The sequence below is a fragment of the Oncorhynchus clarkii genome, chromosome 21 (genome assembly GCF_045791955.1).
Source record: "Oncorhynchus clarkii lewisi isolate Uvic-CL-2024 chromosome 21, UVic_Ocla_1.0, whole genome shotgun sequence".
NCBI classification, from domain to species: domain Eukaryota; kingdom Metazoa; phylum Chordata; class Actinopteri; order Salmoniformes; family Salmonidae; genus Oncorhynchus; species Oncorhynchus clarkii.
In genome coordinates, this window is record NC_092167.1 from 26,286,329 (window position 1) to 26,292,328 (window position 6,000).

Genomic DNA, 6,000 nt, shown 5'->3' on the forward strand with positions numbered 1-6,000 from the left:
ATACTCAACTTCAGGTGAGCAAAATCTAGAGCCTTCCTTAGATTTCGTGCACCAGCTGTTGTTTACAAATATGCACAGACCACCCCCCTCGTCTTTCCAGAGTGTTCTGTTCTATGCTGCCGGTGCAGCGTGTATCCCGCTAGCTGAATATCCATGTCGTCATTCAGCCACAATTCCGTGAAGCATAGGATATTACAGTTTTTAATGTCCTGTTGGTAGGATATTCGTGATCGTACCTCGTCTAGTGATTGCACGTTGGCGAGTAATATTGACGGTAACGGCAGCTTTCCTAGTTGCCTTCTGCGGGTCCGGATGAGGCATCCGGCTCTTCTTCCTCTGAGTCGCTTCCTTTTGCAAATAAGTGGGATGTCTGCCCTGTGGGGTGTTTGGAGAATATCGTGTGAGTCCTGCTTGTTGTTGTTGTTGTTGAAGAAATCTTCGTCTAATCCAAGGTGAGTGATCGCTGTCCTGATATCCAGAAGCTCTTTTCTTCCGTAAGATACGGTTGCAGAAACATTACGTACAAAATTATTTACAAATATCGCGAAAACAACCACATAATAGCACAATTGGTTAGGTGACTATAAAACGGCGGCCATCTCCTCCGGCACCATTTGATTTTTGCTGGACTGACTCTGCTGGCATTGGTACTGGTACTCAAGGGGATCAGTTATCCTACCGATTTATTCTGAAATGTTATCCTCCTGGAACACGTGATTAGAGCATTTTACTAGTTGCATTGTAGTTGAAACTACACATGGCAAGACATGGTTATTTTTGCCATTTGTTTTGGAGGTGGAACGTCCACTGGAATACTGTAATTTCTTAGATATGTTCTAAGATTATCCCCGTCTAGGGGCCTGTCTGCTCTTCCCTGTTCTCATATAGGAGTTTACAACTAGATTTGTTTGCTGGTCTGGCGGCCTCATACAGTGTTGCACGTAGTCTGGGGAGTAACCGATCCATCAAGTCTGCTCCGAGTTGCAGGGGTTCAGATTCGAGACTGGTAACATATACAGGGTGAACGAGCGATACGTCCTGGACGTGTAGTTTCAGCATGATTCTCAATGTGAGAGGTGAGGTAGTCTGAGTGAAACCTTGAAGTGTAGTGTTGCATCGTTCCACTTTTAGCCAACGTTGGCTTCAAAACCCTTTCGAGATCATCAAACAATGTTTGAGAGATGAGCGATATTGTTGCATCAGAATCAATTGGCGCGTGACAAGTTAAGCAGTCCTCCAGGACTGTTTCCATGTATGGCCGTTTAGAGTCGCATTTAGTGGACATATTCCCCGCAATTGGAGTGGTCGTTCGCAACAACGTGATGTGCCATTTCTGTTCAAGGTGAAAGATGATTGATTTTTCGGATTTTGAGTTGGCTTGGCTTTAGCGAAGCTTTTGAACTTTTTCTTCGCAATCTTTGTATCAGAGTCTATAGACAAGGCCTGTGGGCTTGTTCCTTGATCGAGCGGTCCCTGGATAGGGTCTTGAGTGAGAGCGGGAGAAATTAGATTTTTTACTTCCTTGCTAAGGGTGTTAATTCCTGCAGACCTGGTGTCCGGCAATTCCCAGTTTAGTCCTTGTACCATTTTTTCAAAATGTTCTCGCTTTACGGTCGTGAATAATACAGGGTAACAGGGTTAAAGGGTGGGATAATCCATGGTTTTCTTCTGAGCTGTCTTGTATTATTCACGACCGTAATCTAGCCTGGGCTAAAGCAAGGAAATCATGTTCTGATGCTGATTGGCTTATTTTTAGGCAGTTACGTAACAAGTGTTCTTTTCTTCTCAGGAAGGCCAAGTCTGAATATTTATGTCTGTTACCACTGATAACGTGAATGACATTAGAAAGTTTTGGAAGGCTATTAAGTCTATGTCTGGTAACAGTAATGTTAATGAATTACCATCATGTGTTTTGAAGGACTCTGTTGCTATATATGACAAAACTGAAATGCTGAATTGTTTCAATGAGCACTTTGTATCATCTAGGCTGTTTGATTCAGTGTCCTCTGTCTCTGTACAACCCTGTGTGGATGAACCAGTGAGAGCTGGTCAAACTTTTAGCTTTTTGCCATTCTCAGTGCAGGTGGTACATAAAGCCCTGAAATCCTTAGATCAGAGAAAGCCTGCAGGTCCTGATCTTTTGGATCCCTGCTTTTTAAATCTGGCAGCTGATTTCATAGCTGAACCACTTACATCTCTGTTCAATCTAACCCTGGAATGTAATGACATTCCAAAGATCTGGAAATCAGCATTTGTCCTACCACTTTTAAAAGGGGGAGATCCAACTCTTTTAAGTAATTATAGGCCAATCTCAAAGCTGTCACCCCTGGTGAAAATACTTGAAACCCTTGTAAGTGAACAGCTAAAATAGTTTTTATTTACTAACTCTATTTTATCACTGTACCAATTGGGCTTCAGGAAGAAGCATAGCACAATTACAGCAGCCATGAAGGTTTTAAATAATATCACTGAAGCCATTGACAAAAAACAGTACTGTGTCTCACGTTTTATTGATCTCTCTAAGGCTTTTGATACAGTTGATCATGCTATACTAAGGCAGAGATTGTCGAGTGTAGGTCTTTCGGAGCATGCAGTTGCATGGTTTGCTAACTATCTGTCTGATAGAACTCAGTGCACTCAATTTGATGGGCTTATGTCTGTTAAATTGTCTGTATTGAATGGTGGGCCCCAAGGTTCTGTACTTGGTCCTCTCTTATTCACTATTTATATAAATGATTTAGACAAAAATGTCCAAAATACACAACTTCATTTTTATGCTGATGATACCGTTATTTACTGTTGTGCCTCGTCTCTTACAAAAGCTTTCCAGAACATGCAAACTGCTTTTTATACTGTTCAACATACCTTGTGTCAATTGAAGCTTATCCTAAATACTGACAAAACTAAACTAATGGTGTTTTCTAATGCAAGAAATAGACCTCTGAACCTTTCACCTATTACTACCTGTCAGGGCAAAGAGATTGAGGTTGTAACCTCATATAAATATCTTGGAATTTTCATTGATGACGGCCTCTCTTTTAAATGGCATATTCAACCATTTACAAAAAAATGTAATGTATTTATATAGCCCTTCGTACATCAGCTGATATCTCAAAGTGCTGTACAGAAACCTAGCCTAAAACACCAAACAGCAAGCAATGCAGGTGTAGAAGCACAGTGGATAGGAAAAACTCCCTAGAAAGGCCAAAACCTAGGAAGAAACCTAGAGAGGAACCAGGCTATGTGGGGTGGCTAGTCCTCTTCTGGCTGTGCCGGGTGGAGATTATAACAGAACATGGCCAAGATGTTCAAATGTTCATAAATGACCAGCATGGTCAAATAATAATAATCACAGGCAGAACAGTTGAAACTGGGCTCAGGTCCTCCGAGAGAGAGAAAGAAAGAGAGAAAGAGAGAATTAGAGAGAGCATACTTAAATTCACACAGGACACTGGATAGGACAGGAGAAGTACTCCAGATATAACAAACTGACCCTAGCCCCAGACACATAAACTACTGCAGTATAAATACTGGAGATTGAGACAGGAGGGGTCAGGAGACACTGTGGCCCCATCCGATGACACCCCCGGACAGTGCCAAATAGGAAGGATATAACCACACCCACTTTGCCAAAGCACAGCCCCCACACCACTAGAGGGATATCTTCAACCACCATCTTACCATCCCGAGTATAGCCCACAAAGATCTCCGCCACGGCACAACCCAAGGGGGGGGGCGCCAACCCAGACAGGAAGATCACATCAGTGACTCAACCCACTCAAGTGACGCACCCCTCCTAGGGACAGTATGAAAGAGCCCCAGTAAGCTAGTGACTCAGCCCCTGTAATAGGGTTAGAGGCAGAGAATCCCAGTGGAAAGAGGGGAACCGGTCAGGCAGAGACAGCAAGGGCGGTTCGTTGCTCCAGAGTCTTTCCGTCCACCTTCACACTCCTGGGCCAGACTACACTCAATCATATGACCCACTGAAGAGATGAGTCTTCAGTAAAGACTTAAAGGTTGAGACCGAGTTTGCGTCTCTGACATGATTATGCAGACAATTCCATAAAAATGGAGCTCTATAGGAGAAAGCCCTGCCTCCAGCTGTTTGCTTAGAAATTCTAGGGACAATTAGGAGGTCTGCATCTTGTGACCGTAGCATACGTGCAGGTATGTACGGCAGGACCAAATCAGAGAGATAGCCCATGTAATGCTTTGTAGGTTAGCAGTAAAACCTTGAAATCAGCCCTTGCCTTGACAGGAAGCCTGTGTAGGGAGGCTAGCACTGGAGTAATATGATCAGATTTGTTGGTTCTAGTCAGGATTTTAGCAGCCGTATTTAGCACTAACTGAAATGTATTTAGTGCTTTATCCGGGTAGCCGGAAAGTAGAGCATTGCACTAGTCTAACCTAGAAGTGACAAAAGCATGGATACATTTTTCTGCATCATTTTTGGACAGAAAGTTTCTGATTTTTGCAATGTTACGTAGATGGAAAAAAGCTGTCCTTGAAACAGTCTTGACATGTACTTCAAAAGAGAGATCAGGGTCCAGAGTAACGCCGAGGTCCTTCACAGTTTTATTTGAGACGACTGTACAACCATTAAGATTAATTGTCAGATTCAACAAAAGATCTCTTTGTTTCTTGGGACCTAGAACAAGCATCTCTGTTTTGTCCGAGTTTAAAAGTAGAAAGTTTGCAGCCATCCACTTCCTTATGTCTGAAACACATGCTTCTAGCGAGGGCAATTTTGGGGCTTCACCATGTTTCATTGAAATGTGTGTCATCCGCATAGCAGTGAAAGTTAACATTATGTTTTCGAATGACATCCCCATGAGGTAAAATATATAGTGAAAACAATAGTGGTCCTAAAACGGAACCTTGAGGAACACCGAAATTTACAGTTGATTTGTCAGAGGACAAACCATTCACAGAGACAAACTGATATCTTTCCGACAGATTTTATTTTTTTTATTTTTTTTATTTTACCTTTATTTAACCAGGCAAGTCAGTTAAGAACAAATTCTTATTTTCAATGACGGCCTGGGAACAGTGGGTTAACTGCCTGTTCAGGGGCAGAACGACAGATTTGTACCTTGTCAGCTCGGGGGTTTGAACTCGCAACCTTCCGGTTACTAGTCCAACGCTCTAACCACTAGGCTACCCTGCCGCCCCTAGAATGCCCACCCTAATCACACCATGACCTAACCAAATAGAGAAATAAAAAGTCTCTCTAAGGTCAGGGCGTGACACCCCCCCCCCAAATGTGTGGACTCCGGCTGCAAAACCTGACTCTATAGGGGAGGGTCCGGGTGGGCATCTATCCTCAGTGGCTGCTCTAGTTCGAGACGTAGCCCCCGCTTTGCATGCTGATCCCTCCGATTCCGTGGAACCGGACCGTGAATCATCGCCGGAGGAACCGGACCGTGGATCATCGCCGGAGGCTCCAGACTACCAACCGCCGCTGGAAGCTCTGGACTGCAGACCGTCGCTGGAGGCATTGGACTGCAGACCAATGCCTCGCTCTCAAACTCGCCCTTCGGCTTTGCCGACCAACCTGTGTCCGCCCCCCAAAAATGTTTTGGGGCTGCCTCTCGGGCTTCCGTCGTGGTTGTGAACTTCGGAGTTGCCGTTGGTCCTCCTTCACTGTCTCTGCCTGCTTCCATGGCAGGGTCTTGTCCCCTGCCATAACCTCCTCCCATGTCCATGATGTCCTCCACTCACTTTTCTCCCGGGCCCAGGATCCCTGCTCCTCCTGGCCACGCTGCTTGGTCCTTTGGTGGTGGGATCTTCTGTTATGTCCGTCGTCAGTGGTAGAATGACCAGACCAAGGTGCAGCGTGGTAGGCTTTCACTGGTACGCCATTTCCGGTCACAACTTGCAGACTTGTTTACGTGTTGCTGTGCGTTTGGTTGCCAACCTACTTTGCTACCTGACAACTTTACGGTTTTTACTTTTTAATTACCGTTTATATTTTTGGTTTTCCCTTTTCACTCTGGATGC